We start from the raw sequence: 18,567 nt of genomic DNA, 5'->3' as shown, positions 1-18,567 counted from the left end.
AGCCCGTGTGCCTAGAGCCCGTGCTCCGCAACAAGAGAAGCCACCGCAGTGAGAAGCCCGCACACCGCAACGAAGAGTAGCCCCCGCTCGCCGCAACTAGAGAAAGCCGGCACATAGCAACAAAGACCCAATGCAGCCAAAAATAAATAAATAAAATAAATATACTTATTTTTAAAAAAGTAATAGAATCCATCCAAACTAGGTCAAGTAAAATGGAGATCATGGGAAGGTTATAAAGGACTGTCACAGATCACAATTAGGAAAAGCAGACAGGTCTGGGAGGTGTGGAACAGGGAAGTGGAAACTACTTGGAAATAGGGCACAAGACTCTCCCCCTCCCCCGTCCCTCTCTTCTCTTCCCCACCTCCCTCTCCCCCCTCCCTCTCTTTACCTCCCCAGCTCTCCCCTTCCCCTCACTTCCCTGAGCATCTGCTCAGTCTTTTAATTCCTCCATGGTATTCACACTCTTCTTCTCTCTCAAGGCTCATTGTGGCCACACCCAAAATAAGTCTAAGCCCGTCAACTTTGCATGACGCGTCAGTTTTGCTCATCACAGCAAACTAGCTCAGGCTCTGCGGTCTAAACTCCTGAGAAGCAGCAGCTGACTGGCCCAGGTGTGTGGAGCGTCCACCTGGGTTGAATCACCTGTGGCTGGAGGGGGAGGGGAAAGATCACGTCTGTGTTGGGCTGTGGCTTCTAGGGCTGTGGAAGTTTCTCCAAATTAGGACAATGTTACCTCTGGTGGGAGGAAAAGTGAGGAGGGATACCCAAGTGGCTGCAACTGTACTTTAGTTTGGGTTTATTTCTTAAACTTTGTGGTGAGTTCCCTGGTGTTTGTTATATTCTATTTCTTTTTTATATTCATACCATGTTGAATGTCTGAAATCTCACTTGAAAGTTTCCAAATAAAAAGAAGCGGCCCTTCTTGAAATAAAAAAGAAGAAAACTTGAATAAAATTACATGTATATAGACACAAACATATCTACCCATGATCAGCTTTTCATAAGGTGATTAGATAACTCTACGCTAATCGTTTGGTTCTCGAACTCTTGTCCTAGTTTCCTGATAGGCATGATTTTTTTCAGGAGTTGGTGATATATTCATTCATTCAGCAAATACTGATTGGCTGCCCGCCATGTGCCAGTAGTGGGTTCACAGAAGCTGAGGTCCCGAGGCTTAAACAGGAGACAGACATGCAGTGAGGAAACACTCAGTAGGATGGAGGCTTTTTTTTTCTTTGTAATTCTAAAATGAGCTTCCATTTAAAAGTTTCTCACAGTTTCTATCTAGGAAAGTTCTCAATTTTTCAGGAGCAAATTGTCTTTGTGTTGGAAAGGCTCACTTGAGTGGTCCTTCTTGGTGGCGGGAGGAGAGCAACACCCTTGCTTTAGAGCTAGGGGATGAAAGGCCCGTGCCTGAGTACGCCCAACAGAAGCTGCTTCTCCTAGTCCTCCAGGCAAGCAGGGGAGGGGGCGACCCAGACAGGGGCCAGGCCTCCCCGGGACAAAAAGGAAGGAGACCATGACGGTGGGTGCAGGTTGTACAGCCTGGACGATGCGATGGCTTCAGTGATCAGCTGGCACAGAGACTGTCAAGGGTGCGGAGGCGGCTCATCATGAGGGAGCGGGTCTCGGGTCCCCTCCTGCAGCCACCGACCCTGAGACGCGAGGAGTCATCAGTACGTGGTTCTGGGGTGTGGGTTGAGGGGAAGCAGGACCACAAGGAGGGAGGATGTGCAGCTGGATCCCATGGGGGGCTCTGGAGTGTAAGCTGTCTACCCTGCAGCAGGCTGGAGTCCTCAGGGATCGCCCCTGAACCCAGTTTCCAATGTACCACAGAGGGGCAGCGCCGGCTACAGAGCCTGGTGTAGAGCCAGGAACCCCATGGCCACTGGGCAGGGATTCCCATCCGGAGCTGAGCCCCAGAGCCACATCGGACACCCCGTCACCACATGGTGAGCCCCAAAGTGTGAGCTCGGCCAACAAAAGTGGACCAGGGGCAGTGCACGGGGTCAGTTCTCAACAAGGAACACAACCATTTAAAATAAGGGTGCGGACTCCTGAACTCATCAGAGGCTCCAGCTCACTGTTGTCGAGCTGTCTGGGGTCCGGACTGGCCCCTTCGAGGTGAGTAAACCCCTGAAGTTATGGGACAACTTGATGGGAAAAGAACATACCCACAACCCCAGGAAGGGTGTAAGCTTCCTGGAAATTTGGCTCGTGGAAACCAGAGCCAGTTCTGACTTGAAAACGAAGCACTGTGATTTAATTTTCACCCCAAGCTGGTGAAGCAGGTCGTACCAGTTACACACAGGAAAGGAAAATAATTTCAAAATGTGATAAGTGCCATGGCTGTAAAATACAGGTTAAAGTGAGACAATAAAAGGGAGATACCATTGGCTTTGGGGAAGAAGGGCTTAGAGAAGCCTCTCTAAAAATGTGGTATTTCAACACAGCCTGAAGAACCACAGGTGTGGGGAGAGCCCTCCATGTAACGAACACAGCGTGTGCAAAGGTCCTGAGGCAGGAAGCCATGTGATGTGCCTGATGAGTACGGCCCTGGAAGAGTAAGTGAGGAGAAAACGGCTCCAATGAGGCTGAAAAGGTTGTGGCAGGGTCTTATGAACCATATCAAGGGGATTTTGTTTTGTTTTTGTTTTTTCCCCTAAGGGTGATGGGGATCTACTGGAGGAATTACAGCAGAGAACTGACCTGATAAAATCTACCTTAAAAAAAATTGCTCAGGCTGTTGTGTGAAGAATGGACTAGAGCCAGACAAGAATGGAAGCAGTGGTGGGTGAGGCCAACATTTTGGAATCAGATTACTTGGATTCAAAAGCCAGTTCCGCCACCTACTAACTATGTGACTGTGGGTGAGTTACTTAACCTCTCTCTGCCTAAATTTTATCCACTCCAAAAGGCAAATGAAAATGGTACACATTTCACTGAGTTATTATGAGCATTATTATGAGGAAGATATGCCGTTTTATAAGCATTTTCATGTGTAGTAAACCTGGCACATAGTAAACACCCAATAAACATTTATTTATGGCCAATTTATGGTTTATTATTGTGCTAGTGTTATCATTTTCAATAGGAGGAGAGGACTGTTAGAGTTTTAGGAGACAGATAAATAACAATTCCATCTTTCCCTTCTGAGTCTGGAACCAACTGAGAAATAAGACACAGAAGATGACAGCTGGGCATCTGTTATATCTTAACTGATACCTAAGATGTGTCAGGCACAATGAGAAAAGCAGATGAAAGCTTAATTATAACATGGGTGAGGCGGGTGACACATGGGGACAGAAATAAGTAAATACTTAAATCAGTAAGCTGTATCATGCTTCAGAAGGTATCTCTTTTTTTTTTTTTTTTTTTCAGAAGGTATCTCTTTAATACTGATAGTGAGAAAATGTGGTTAGATCAGCAGTCAGATCAACCTTCTCCTATGTCTCCCCAACAAGGAAGACTTACTTCGTCATTGAACTAGGAAACCACAACCAACCCCTGACCCCCACTATTGCTTCAGGGGAAGAGTCTCCCCTGTAGCTTACCATACAGCAGAAAGACCAGTCCTGGTCATCTTTCTTAAGTCAACAATGTATAATGAAACGCACCCATTTAAACTGTGCACATAGCTGAGTTTCGACAAATTTATACATCTGTGCATCCATCACCACCACAATCAAGATACAGAACATTTCCATTACTCCAAAAAGTTTCCTCCTGCCCCTTTGCAAAACACCCCTCACCCCAACACATGCCCAGATGGCAACTAGAGATTGGTTTTCCCTCTTCTAGAATTTCTTGTACATGTAATCATATAATATATTCCCTGTGTCTCGCTGCTTTTGCTCAGTGTATGTGTAAGACTAACGCATGCTGTTGTGTGTCAGTAGATTTTACATTCTGTTGCTGAGTAGCATCCCACTGTATGGGTGTACCACAATTTGTGTGTCCATTCACCAGTTGATAGATATTGGCGTTGTTTCCAGTTTTTTACTCTTATGAATAGAATGGCTGGGACTGTTCATGTAAAAGTCTCTGTGGACATGTTTTTATTTTTCTTGGTAAATGCCTAGGACTGGAATTGCTGGATGATATGATAAGTATATTCTTAGCTTTATAAGAAATTGCACAACTGTTTCCCAAAATGGTTGTACCGTATTTTACATTCCCACCATCAGGGTGTGAGTGTTCCTGTGTTTCCACAGTCTCATCAGCGTATGATTTGGTCAGTTCTTGTCGTTTTAGCCATTCTAGTGCGTGTGTAGAGGTACTTCATTGTGGTTTAACGTACATTCCTCTGATGCCTAATGATACTGAGCGTCTTTTCGTGTACTTATTGGCAATTCCCATGTCTTTCTTATGAAGTGTCAGTTTAAATCTTTTACCCATTTTTAATTTAGGGGTGTTTTTTCTTCACATTATTGATTTGTAAGACTCCTTTATATATGCTAGATATTTGTTCTTTCTCATATGTATGGGTTGCAAATATTTTCTTCTCTCTATGGATTGCCATTTAATTTTCTAATAATGTCTTTCAAGGAAGGGAAGATTTTAATGTTGATGAGGTACAATTTATGAATTCTCTTTTGTGTTTGTGCTTTTTCCCTGCCTAAGGAATCTGCCTACCCCAACTAAGTAGTGATTTTCTTCTGTTTTCTTCTAGAAGTTTGATAGTGTTAGCTTTTATATGTAAGTCTATGATGGATTTCAACTTAATTTTTGTGTATGGCATGAGTTAAGATTGAGGTTCTTTTTTTGCCACATGGATGTCCAATTGTTCTAGCACCATTTGTTGAAAATACTATCCATCTCACATTGAATTAAATTGGCACCTTTGTCAAAAATCAACTAATCATACACACGTGGATCTGTACCTGGACTCTCTATTCAGTGGCAGGGGTTTATGTGTCTGTCTTTATACCAACACCACATTGCCTTGAGTACCTGGGTATAAGCCTGAAAGGAGGTAGTGTAAGTACTCCAACCTATCCTTTTCTTCAATATTGTTTTGCTTCTTGTTGCTCCTTTACATTTTTATAAAATTTCAGAATCAGCCTGTCAATTTATATAGATATATTTTGAAGTAGAAAAGAACAGCTTTATTGCTTTGCCAGGCAAAGGGGGACACAGTGGGCTCGTGCCTCTCAAAATTGTGTTTCCCAACCTGGAGGGGGTAGTGAGGAGTTTTATAGTAATGGTTCAAAGGCGGCGTGATCATCTCGTAGACATTCTTCTGACTGGTTGTGGCGAGGTGATTGGGAGTCAGCACTGTCAACCTTCTGGTTGCAATCAGTCTGGGGTCTACATGTATACTGATACTTCTCCCACCTTGTGGGACTGTCAATTTATATTTTAAAAAGCGCCTGTTGGAATTTTTGCTGGGATTACATTGAACCTATAGATCAGTTTGAGGAGAACTGACATTTTACCAATTCTGAGTTTTCAGAACTCATGGTTTATCTCTCTGTTTACTGAAGTCTTTTCTCTCAGCAAGGTTTGATTGTTTTTGGAGTACACATCTTGCACGTCTTTTGTCAGGTTTGTTTTCAAGTATTAAATATTTTTCCATGTTATCGTACATGGTATTTTTTCATTTCAATTTCCAATTGTCTCTAGCTAGCACAGAGGAATACAACTGAGTTCTACATCTTGACCTTACATGCTTCCAACTCCAGTGCGGCGTAGAGAGCATGCCTGTCCTGGCCCACTATGTGCACCGTCAAATTAGGAACGTATCTGGTTAAAAGTTCAGAAAATCTGGCTGTAGTGACATAAGCACATACTAGGTGGTTGCTGTTTAGCAGCAGTGGTTTTGGAGGAAATGTCTGGCCTTTCGCTCATGGCTGCAGGATGGCTCTCGCAGCTACAATGCTCACACCCTTGTCCAAGGCAGGAGGAAGGACAGAGAAGGAGGGACCAGACACACTGGTTCCCTTTTATCAGCAGCGCACGATCTTTCCTCTAAAACAGTAGTTCTCAAGTGGAGGTGATTTTACTACCTAGGAGATATTTAACAATGCCTGGAGATATCAGTGGTTGTCACAACTAAGAGGGTGCTATTGACATCCAGTGGGTAGGGACTCGGGATGACGCTAAATATTCTACAGAGCACAGGACGGCTTCCCCACAACACAGAACTGTCTGGTTCAAAATGTCAGAAGTGCCAGGGTTGAGCAACCCTGCTCTCACCAGCTGGAGACCTCCACTTTGGTGCCACTGGCCAGATCGGGGCATATGGCCACCCCAGCTTTCAGGGAGACCAGAGTAGTAGGAAACATTGATGGTAGCAATTAGATTAGGTCTCTGATGCCTATAACCTGGGGCTGGACTTATCGGCTTCTCAACAAAATTAGAGCTCTGTTAGCAAGGAGGAAGTGGGAGATAGACACCGAGTAAGCAAATCATGGGGTCTGCCACAGGCCGACAGCAAAGATCTACCCACCTTCCCAGAGTCTCCCAGGGACCCGGATGAAGAGCATTTTCCATTTTTTTAAAATAAGTCCTCTGACCCTAGGCTTCAGAATCACCAGCACAGGGATGCATACATGAAATTTCTATATAATGTTCTAGATCTCTTGAGGGAACATGATACATATTTCTTCCAATAATTTTTTTTTTAAACCTTGAGCTGCATTGCCAATAAGCTGGGCACAAAATAAGAATTTATATTGTGCTCCGAAGATCTTATTTCAATATGCCACAAGATAGGCTAGTAGGGGCAGGTGAATATTTAGCTGTGATAAAGATAACAAAGTCAAGAATTAAGTAACTTGGCATGGCCACACAATACCAAGTCAAGATGAGAACTACATTCCCGTGCTTCACAGCCGGCCAGCAAGCTCCCCATACCTTCCATGGATCCTGTACCAATTAGATTAATCTTTAAAAAAGAGAATTTGTCAGTTGATCCTTCTGGGGAGCCTGGGATACAGCTAGCTGCAGACCAAGCTGAGCCCAGATGCTCAGAGGATGCTATCGGGCTCATCTCTACCTCGTGGCTCCGTTTCTGCTGGCCTGGCTGGTGGCGACCAGAAATTCCGGCCTCACCTCCTTTAAGGGGAAAGAGTGTATCCACCAAAGTCCTAGCAGGAAACAAATCACACACTCTAAATTAGGTGACGTGAGGTAATTTAATAAAGGGGTCATTTACGGTGGTGAGTACAGGTTTTAAGGAAACCAGAACGAGCTAGTGCTGTCCTTGGTGCTACAAACCACAGGACATATTATTCCCAGGCCAGAAGAGGCAGGAGAAAGAAGCAATTTGGAGGAGCTGGAGTGGGGAGCTTTGTGGAGAGGCCCTTCTTACAGGAGCTGTGGCATCTGGGGGGGCACAGTGAAGCCACGCAGTCTGGCCTCTGCCCGGCCCTCTCACTGATCTCCGGGCAGTGCCCCAGGGGCTCAGTCCAGCGGGAGGCGGATGGATCAGGGAGCCTCCCAGGATGGCGAGCAGGTGAACGCAGGGCAAGGACGTGTCTGGAGAGGCCAACAGAAGATAGCCAGGCAGATCTATTATTAACCACACAACAGAAACGTGACTGGCCTTGCCTGAGCCCCCGTGCTTATCCCTGTGGTCAGATGGAGAAGGACACCGTGATCGACCAGACCCACAAGCGAGAGAAGGGTGATTCTCCTAAGAAGTGCTTTCAGACAAATGCTGCATGGTCACTCCAGACGCACACTCACAACCTCAACAAAAGCCAGAAAAGTCCATTGCTTGAATGGAGAGAGAAACCTCCTAGAACTTTCTTATTTCTATACCTTTGTTTCTTTATCCATTTATTTGTTTTTGTTCATTGTAAATATTGTTTCATAATAAAAGCAGAGACTCAGTGGTTAAGGGTCTACCCAGTCAAACTGTCAATCATTTATTTGTGAAGAAGAATAATGACATTTTCAGATATGCGAAGTCTCAAAGAAATTTACCTAGTTGAAGTATTTTTCCCTACCCAAGTGAACAAGGTCACATGGATCCCACAGTCACTTTCAGCTAACAGCAGGAAGTCTCTTTTTTGGATATTTAAAGTCTAATCATATCCATTCTGATATCAAAACTGCAATCAAGATTCTGCCTTTTCTTTCTTTCCTTCTTTCTCTCTCTCTCACATCAGACTCCTCACACTAGGTGGCATTCAGGTGTCCTCTCCCCCTCTGGTCATTACCAGGCTCCCGTGGGTACCCTAGTGACCCGTGCAGAGGGAGACGGCAGCTGCTCCCTTCAGTCCTCCAGCCTTCTGTAGCTATTTCTACAGCAAAATCTCAATAGAATGTCTTCTCCCCTAAAAAAAAAAGATTCTGCCTCTGGATTTGATGGACTAGAACACAACCAGATGAGCCCCCCACCCCCCTGCAGGAAACGAATATAAAACCTGAACATGAAGCAAGAAGTACTGGAGAGGGACTTCCCTGGCGGTCCAGCGGTTGAGACTCCACACTTCCACCGCAGGGGGCGCAGGTTCAATCCCTGGTCGGGGAACTAAGATCCCACATGCCGTGTGGTGTGGCCAAAAAGTAAAAAGAAGAAGGAGAAGAAGGAGGAGAAGAAGGAGAAAAAGGAGAGAAAAGAAGTACTGGAGAGTGAACAGAAGCTGACACCCGGGGTGGGTGGGACACATTTACTGGGGAAGGTGAGATCGGGAGCCATACGAGTCAATTCCCATCTCCGTGGCTTTTTGCCAGTGGCTAAGTGTGGTCCATGCAGCACGCACAGCAGCACTGGTGGCAAACATGGAAAACCCCACAGGTGTTCTGCCCTGGGAAACAAGAAGAATAAAGACAGTGAACCGGAAAAGTGAAGCCGGGAAACCATGAATGCTGAAGGAGGGGAGGGGTCCCAGGAGGGAGAAACTCAGAGGTCAGACCCTCCAACTCTCCCTGCCCGTGTCTCTCACGGACCCTGAGCCACATGTATGTGAAACAGGCTTAAGACAGCTCAGCTAAGGAAATAAGATCTAGACTGAGACTAGAATTCACATCGAAAAACTGAGTTTTCACACAAAACTTTCCTGTGAACACATATGAAAAACACTCTCTGGAGAAAAATAGCAGAATCAAGAATTTCTACAACTTAACATTCATAATGTCCAGGATCAATCCAAAATTACCTGTCATATGAAGAATCAAGAAAATGGAATTCATTCTCAAGAGAAAAGCAACGAAGCCACATCCCAACGTGAACCCAAGTTGGACCCCACAGGCAGGATTTTGAAGTGGGTATTGTAACTATCGTCAGTGAAGTTGAAAGACACATGCTTTCAACAAATGAAAATCTCAGCAGAAAAACAGGGAATCTCATCAGAGATATAGACACAATTAGAAAAAGAAAACTAAATGGAAATTCTAGAACAACAACAAAAAAACCCCCCACAATTTCTGAAATAAAAATTTCACAGGAATACACTTAGCTGAATAGACATACTAAAGACTAAATGAAATGCAAGATAAGTCAACTGACATGATTCAAAATGAAGAAAACAGAGAAGACAAAATTTTTAAAAATTTGAACAGAAGCTCAAGGACCAGTTAAATGATATCAAGTGGTCTAATATTTGTGTCATTGGAATACTAAAGGGAGAGGAGAGAGAGAATGGGCAGGAAAAAAAACATTTGAAGAAATAAAGACCAAAAATTTCCCCAAATTAGATTAAACACATAATGATGAACAGACACCAAGCAGGATAAACACAAAGAAGCTTATGAATTACATCCAAGTCAAATTGTTAAAAACCAAAAACAAAGAGCAGTGTCTTGAAAGCAGCAAGAGAAGAACAACATATTACATAAAGAGGAATATCAATTCCATCACTACCGACTTCTCATCAGAAACCCTGAAGGCCAGGAGAAAATGGAACAGGATCTTTAAAGTGCTGAAAGACAATATTGTCAGCCCAGAATGCTATACTCAGTGAAAACATCCTTTTAGAACGAAGGTGAAATAAAGACTTCTTCAGATAGAATAAAACCAAGAGAATCCATCATAGTCAGAACTACACTATAAGAAACGATAAAAGAACTTTTTCAGACTCAAGAGAAATATAGTGAAACTGGTCCTCAAAACAGAATGAAGAACAATGGAAATGTTAAATATTGGTAAATGCTGGGGTACACAAAAGGTCTGATTCCAAAACCAGACAGAAATGTCATAAGAAACAAGAACTGCAGACTAATATCCTCCATGAATATAGACATAAGTCTTCTTAACAAAATATTCACAAATTGAATCCAACAATATATAAAAAGGATAATACATTATGCCCAAGTGGGGTTTATCCTAGAAGTTTAAGTTTGGTTAATATCCAAAAATTAATCAATATAAGTCATCATTTTAATTGAATAAACGGTAAAACCACATAACCATTTCAATTGATGCAGAAAAAGTATTTGATTATATTCAACACCAACTCATGATTTTAAAAAATAATAATAAATCAAAACTCTCAGCAAACTAGGACTAGAAAGGAACTGACTTCAACCTAAGGGCATCTATGGCACACCTGCAGCTAATATTATACTCAGCAGGAAAAAGCTTACTCCTTTCTACCTAAGACCAGGAACAAGGCAAGGATGTTCATTCTCACCACTTCTCCATTTTATTAGTGATCCTAGCCAGTGATATAAGGCACAAAAAAGAAATAAAAGACATAGAGATTGAAAAGGAGAAAAACGCTAGAAATCTATTTTAAAAATTCAACCAGATTAGTAAGTGAATTTATTAAGGTTACAAGATACAGGTCAATTTTCAAAAAAACAATTGTATTACTATTGATTGGCAATGAATAATTAGAAACTGAAATCTTTATAACTATAAAATAACATCAATCTATAAAACTATAAAAGGGCATCAAAAACTACTTAAGAATAAAATTAAAGAAATATGTGAAACACACACGTCTTTTGTACATGGAAAACTGCAAAACACAGCAAAGAGAAATTACTCAAGACCTACACAAATTGAGATACCCCATGTTCGTATATGGAAAAACCCAAAATTGAAATGCCAATCCTCCCTAAATTGACCTATATATAGATTAAACGCCATCCCATTTAGAATTCTAATATACTTTTTTTTAAAAAAGAAATCAAGGGCTTCCCTGGTGGCGCAGTGGTTGAGAATCTGCCTGCCAATGCAGGGGACACGGGTTCGAGCCCTGGTCTGGGAAGATCCCACATGCCGTGGAGTAACTAGGCCTGTGAGCCACAATAACTGAGCCTGCGCGTCTGGAGCCTGTGCACGTCTGGAGCCTGTGCTCCGCAACAAGAGAGGCCGCGATAATGAGAGGCCCGCGCACCGCGATGAAGAGTGGCCCCCACTGGCCGCAACTAAAGAAAGCCCTCGCACAGAAACGAAGACCCAACACAGACAAAAATAAATAAATAAATAAATAAGCCCTCCCCCCCCAAAAAAAAAAAGGAAATCAACAAGATGATTTTAAAATTTATATGGAAATGTAAAGGGACAAGCATAGCCAAAACCATTTGAAAAAGAATAAAGTTAGAGAATGTTGTGCAACGGAGTAATTCCTGGATTTCTCAGTGTTTTTGCACAGTCCTGCCTCCTGAGCAACAGAAGTCAACGTGCTGTAAAGATGAGGTCTGCTCTGATCGCCTAGAAACATTTGCTCCTCACATGTTGTGGGTGTTAAACCTGATCCACCTGCTTCCTTCACGATAAAGCCATCTGCTCCCACTCGAAGGGCGGTGAAACTTCTGATTCCCCACAAAGCTGGCGGCTAACGCTCTGGAGCAGGGACCTTCCTTTCCTCCCCCAAATAAGGAAAAGATAAACTCTCTCTCTCTCTCTCTCTCTCTCTCTCTCTCTAAGGGAGGGGTAGATATTCCTGCTTCTATATTTCTGTGGTACCATCTCACCGAATGTTCAGGATCTACCTGGCTCTCATCATATCGCTCGTGGGGACCAACGCTGTGATGCCACTCTGGCCACTATTATTCCTAAATAAGTAAATAAAGATGTGCTTTCTGACTCAAAGTCTTGGTGCTTCTGCCTCTATCTCCATCTACCAATCCGCTATCTATCTATCATCTAGCTATCTGTCTCTCCAGATACAACTTCGAAGGTGATAACATCTCAGATTCACAGTTTCAGACTTAACCACACTATCTGATTTCAAGACATAGCTTAGAGCGAAGTAGTCGAGTGTGGTATTGCAGTAAGGATAGACATGTAGATAAATGAACCCACACCTAAACTATTTTTTTTAATTAATAAGCTTTCGTTTTTAAGAGCGGTTCTAGGTTTACAGAAAATCGATCACAAAGTACAGAGCATTTTCACAAACTCCTTCCCACCCACCCCACCCCCACTCTACTATTTACACCTTGTGTGAGTGCGGTACATTCGTTACAACTGATGAACTAGTATTGATGCATTATTATTAACTAAAGTCCATAGTTTATATTAGGGTTCACTCTTTGTGTTCTACATTCTATGGGTTTTGGCAGATGTTTGGTGTGTAAACATTTCATGAGAGTACAGAATAGTTTCACAGCTCTAAACACTCCCTGTGCTCCACCTTCTTGTTCCTCCTTCCCTCCCACCCCCCTGGCAACCATCAATCTTTTAATTGTCCACACAGTTTTGCCTTTTTCCAGAAGGTTATGCAGTTGGAGTCACACAGCCTGTAGCCTTTTCAGATGGGTTTCTTTCACTAAGTAATATGCACTTAAGGATCCTCCGTGTCTTTTCGAGACTTGATAGCTAGTTTCTTTATAGCCCTGAATAATATTCCATTGTCTGGACACAGCACAGTTTATTTATCCATTCATTTAGTAAAGCACATCTTGGTTGCTTCCGAGTCTGAGCCATTATAATTAAAGCTGCTATAAACATCCATGTTCCGGTTTTTGAGTGGGCTTAAGTTTTCAACTCCTTTGGGTAAATACCAAGGAGCGTGATTGCTAAATCATATGGCAAGAGTAGGTTTAGCTTTGTGAGAAACTGCCAAACGGTCTTCCAAAGTGGCTGCAGCATTCTGCATCCCCACCAGCAATGAGTGAGAGTTCCTGTTGCTCCACATCCTCGCCAGCATTGTCAGTGTTTTGAATTTTGGCCACTGAAGTAGCTGTGTAGTGGTAAGTCACTGTAGTTTTCATTTTCAATTCCCTGATGACATACGATGTACAGTATCTTTTCATATGCTTATTTGCCATCTATATATCTTCTTTGGTGAGGTGTCTGTTCAGATCTTTTGTCTTTTATTAACTTGGGTTGCATGTTCTCTTACTGTTGCGTTTTAAGAGTTCGTGTATTTTGGATACTGCTTCTTTATCAGATACATGTTTTGCAAAGATTTCCTCCCAGAGCGTGGCTTACCTTTTCATTCTCCTAATAGCGTCTTTCTCTAAACAGAAGTTGACAATTTTAATGCAGTCCAACTTACCAAATTGTTTTCTTTGTATATTGTGCTTTTAGTGTTGTATCTAAAAAGTCATGCCCAAACCCAAGGCCATCTATATTTTCTCCTATGTTGTCTTCTTCTAGGAGTTTCAGAATTTTGCATTTTACATTTAGGGCTATGATCCACTTTGATTTAATTTTTGTGAGAGGTGTACGATCTCCAAGTGGAAGGTTGGAGTTGAGTATTTTTCTTCCCCCAGGTTGGTTAAGCTCTGGTTAGTTGGTTTGCGTTTTAGCTTATTCTGTTCATCCTTCCTCTCCCCCGGGGCTGTGGGCTGTGTATGCAGCCCCAGGCACAGAGCAACTTGTGTTAGAAGCAGGGAGTGAAGGGGACAAGGGGATTTTCAGGGGGAAAAAAATTTCAGGTCTATAGACACAAACAAGGTAGAAAGCAAAGAACTGGGAGATTTGCAGCCCTGTGTTCTTCCGAACAGACTATAACCTCTTCTTGGATCTCAGCTGTACCAGGACTTCAGGACAGGAGGTAGACTCTTGGCCACGTCAGCCAGACACAGAGAGAAAGCCAGCTTGCCCAGGGCTTTTCCTGGGATGGGGCAGCAACCTCTGCCACTGCGGGCAGAAGAAGGAAGACATGTGAATTAGAAAAACAGGAGACCGTGTTAGAAGATCAGTTTTCAAAATCTGGGCTGGCCATAAGCTGGAAGTATAGTCCCATCAGAACATCCAGGGCGTGACAGGAAGAAAATACCATTTTGAAACAACAGGGGTTGGTTGATTTCTGAGTATTTTGATGGCTCGCGCCACCTTTGTAAGGAAATCCAAAGACACTTTAGGATGGGTGGATATGTATCCTAAGCCCTGCCTTCTGCATCACATCAACAAACTTGAGATTCATGTTCACCTGAGTTTAAGTCATAAGAACAAACATGACTAAAATCGATTTCATTCCACTGGAAGATCCCAAGTGCACAACTACAAACATGGGGGACCACGTGGATTAGGATAAAGCTGGTTCCCATGAGACCCATCTGTGATGAATCTTGGTTGGGGGGGGCATGGGATCCTGACCTGTGACAGCAGTGGAGCGAAAGTTCCAGCCCACAAGCTGGTCAGGGTGCCTACAAAGTGGCAAAGAGCAAGAGACTGGTGTCAGGCCACAGAGCACGGCCAGTGGCCAGCGGGAGCCCCCAAGGCAGCTCTCTCGCCCCTAGGATGGAACCAGAGGCTCAGCACGCACCTCAGGAGACTTGTGAAATAACAGGGATTGCGGCGCTCACTCTCTCTGAGGAAGTGGAGCAATTAAAAAAAAAAAATCCATTCATACCATCTTAACAAGGACAAAACTGTCAGCCGGTGTAATGCACTGCTGCTTGGCTACCACCACCACTCCCCACTTCTTCTTTGCCAAGAGAGCCCTACTTCTTTCTTTCTTCCTTTCTTCCTTCCTTTCTTCCTTCCTTTCTTCCTTTCTTCCTTCCTTCCTTTCTTCCTTCCTTCCTTTCTCTTTCTTTCTTTCTTCCCTTCTTCCTTCCTTCCTTTCTTCCTTCCTTCCTTTCTCTTTCTTTCTTTCTTCCCTTTCTTTCTTTCTCTCTCTTTTCTTTCTTTCTTTTTTTTTTTTTGACCACTGGGCTTGAAGGATCTTAGTTCCCTGACCAGGGGTCGAACCTGTGCCCCCTGCTGTGGAAGCTCGGAGTCCTAACCACTGGACCACCAGGGAATTCTCAAGAGGGCCCTACTTTTGTCACAGTATCTGGGCTTCTCCTCTGTGACTCTTGGATAAGCCAGTCCTAATGGTTCCATTCCCCTCGGCAGTGATTTATCTAGGGATGTCCCTGTGCCCATTGCTGGCCATTTGTGATATAAGGGGAGGTCTTCTGGGGATGGGGAGGGAATTCCAAGAAACATTTTCTTGTTTATAAAAAGAGTCACAAGTGAAGGAATGATCATTTTTCTTCTGCCCGTGTTGCCATATCTGGATGTGAGGCTCAGACCTACCGTGATTATCTTGTGAACACAAGGTGAGTAGCCAGAGTTCTCACTGAGGCTGGAAGGGAGGAAAGAATGGGGACCCCTGGTGACAGTGTGGAGCCACTGAATGAACCAGCCCCAAAGCCACCCTCCTCTAGACCTCTCGTTAGGCCAAGGAACACATTCCCTAATTATTTTAGACAGTTAAGTTAGACAGTTTAGGGGTTTTCTGTTACTTGCATCCAAAATCATTCTAAGCTGATACGGAAGGAAGGAAGGAAGAAAGGAAAGAAGGAAGGAAGGAAGGAAGGGAGGGGTGAGGGAGGGAGGGAGGGAGGGAAGGAGGGAAGGAGGAGGGAAGGAGGGAGGGAGGAATGGGAAAGGTGGGTTTTGAAGCAGAAATACTGCTGCCACTTGTAGGTAACAGTCTAGACAGTTGAAGGCAGATGTTTCAGTGCAGCAATACAGGAAATGGGAACGTGCTGCCCACCTCACTAAACTTGTAGACATCTCCCAGAGTTACGTCTCCTACAGGAACTAGTCTAAACTAATATAAATAAAACTAAGATTTTGCTTCTCAATGAGTCAATAGATATTCATTGGCCAAATACTCAGCACACAGCGTGTGGGGCAGTATCAAAGGAGATCAAGACTTATTCCCTCTGAAAAAAATGTCAGAAAGCTCCAATCTATTTCCTTGCAAGAATCAAGGAACTTTGAGGTTCACAATATGCTCGTGGCTCATTTACGCATTATCTATTTCTCAGAAGATTCTGAAACCCAGACAGGAAAACTGTTTTAAAATCTCACATGCCCAGAGAGACGGAAGGCCTTTGAAAGGCACCCGGTCCAATTTCCCAGCTGAGGTTGGATGATTCCACGAGGCCACCCATCTGAAACCAGAACCTAGGTCTTCTGCGGCCAATCTGGTGCTCTTTCTGGTTCATTTTGTTCACTGCAAAGAAAAACAAAAAGAAAAGAAAAAACAAGTCTGCAGCAAAAACACACCTTCAGGCCTGTGCAGTTTTAACCAAAGTCACTCATCGTATGTATTGGATGTAAATTGCATTTGATAACTCAGGTAGGTAAGAAATAACAACATTTATGTAACGCTTTTTAATTTCTTTGATTATAGAAAGGTACTTTCTGATTGGAGCCCCTGTCCCTCTTGCATCCTCATGCATCCTCCATGCTCTGGGTCCCTTCAGAGCCTAGACTCCTGCAGCCCTGAATGCTAAGCATTTGAAACTCTGAAGCAGGATCCTTAAACTTTTGGGGGTCTGGTGAAGCCTATGGACCAGTTCTCAGAAAATGTTGTAATTGCAAAAACATAATGCACTGGATTATAAAATAAGCCAAATATATGGAAATATACTTATCAAAATATTTAAGGGGAGTTCCCTGGTGGCCTAGTATTTAGGAATCTGGGCTCTCACTGCTGGCGCCCGGGTTCAATCCCTGGTTGTGAAACTGAGATCTCGCAAGCTGCGTGGTGGCACCAAAAAAAAAACAAAAAACAAATGAAGTTGTTACATAATGCTTCTATTTTAACCCATTAAAAAAATAAGACCAACAGGTCTGATGAGTACCACAATTTCCAATGAGTGTAAATGATTAGAAGTATCTGCAACTACTGTCTTGTGATATGAAAACATCTATGATTTCTACTGGTAATGAAGTCACAAATATTGCCATTACTTACCTCTGTGGTTTGTTGCAGCATTCATAATTGAATTTCAACTAGAGGCTATTGAAAATAGAGATGTGATATTTCTCCCATCCAACTTCACTCACATTCTAACCAGACTCCCTGCCCCCCAACCAGTCCATGGATCCTAAGTTAAGAAAGTGTGAGTCAAAAGACTTTTCTCTGCCTTTCTGCTGTATCATCTTTGCCCAAAGCCAGAATGTGGCTGACCAAATGGGGGAAGGCCTAAAAGAGAAAAGAAGGTTCAGAAACAAAATACTGTCCTGCCTCAGTTGGGACGGCCTCATCACCCAGAAGTGGAGGAACCTCTGCCCTTCCCTCCTATCACCAGTGCTGGTGAAATTTCTTCAGCAAAATTGACAGGTCTGAGACTCCTGGTTAAATGTGATGAAATAGCCCCGTACATATATCTCCTTTCCCTTCAAAATAAAAAATACATAAAACCACAAGGGCAAAGATATTGGTAGAGGAGACATCAGAAGATGAACGATTTGGACACATTTCTGAGAGCCAAGAGTGGAGGGGCGGCTAATCTGCAGAGTGAAAGAGGACAGACTGGATCCATAGTTTGGTTTGCAGAGGGGATGCTAAAGAGAGCACCGATTTTTTCCACGGGACCTGGAAGGCTCAGAACTGACAACAGGGAGGTGGGAGGTGGAGTTCACTCCCCCACGCTCAGAAATCAGGTACCTGCCCACCCCACCCATGCACCCTCCTTACCACCCCAAATGCCAAGAGACCAGAAGGAAATAGAGAGAAAGCAGGGTGAGCCTGGAGCTTGAACCTAGGATTATTAAGTGAATTCTTCAAGTTGACTCCCTTCATTCCTAATCTGCTTCCAGAATTCCAGCAGGTTGCCCTCTGGCCCCCAAGGAAAGGGGCGGGAGGGGGGGGGCTGGGATTGCAGGAACCTTCTGCTAACACCCTGAACATGTTGACTTTGGGGCCAATGAAAAGGCCACCTAATCATTCAACGTGGAAGTTCCTGAGCAGACAAGCTACATCAGCACAGAGAGCTTCCAAAGAGCATCCTGAGCACCTCCCTCTCAAATACGGACGGACAGGCAAGAAGCAAACAGCGTCTGAGAAAAGTCTCCAATACGAGTTTTGCACGGACTCAAATTTCCCTCCCCTACATTCTTTCTCAAGAATGAAGGATTCCCCTCTCCAAATCAAGAGCATAGATGAAGAAGAAAAGCAACCCAGGAAGTGGGATTCAAAGGAGAGCAGTACACAGTAAAGGTCGTTTCTATGAGGACAGTTTTGTCTAGGACAGTACAGACGGGAGCAGGAGAGTGAAGAGCTCTGGGAGGGGGTTTCCAGGGGGTTGGAGTGGGAAGGGCAGGAGGAATGGAATGGATTGATCCACTAGCTTATTCACTATTTGAAAAATAATACTAAAATGTTTATAATATCTTAGATGAAGCTTGTGGATCAAATTAAGTTTATAAAAAAGCAAAAAAAAGACAAAACATTGATTATTCATTCCAGGAAAAAGGGAAATGTC

The sequence above is a fragment of the Eschrichtius robustus genome, chromosome 1 (assembly GCF_028021215.1).
Source record: "Eschrichtius robustus isolate mEscRob2 chromosome 1, mEscRob2.pri, whole genome shotgun sequence".
NCBI classification, from domain to species: Eukaryota; Metazoa; Chordata; class Mammalia; order Artiodactyla; family Eschrichtiidae; genus Eschrichtius; species Eschrichtius robustus.
The sequence above is the reverse complement of the archived record's forward strand: the minus strand, read 5'-3'. Positions refer to the sequence as shown.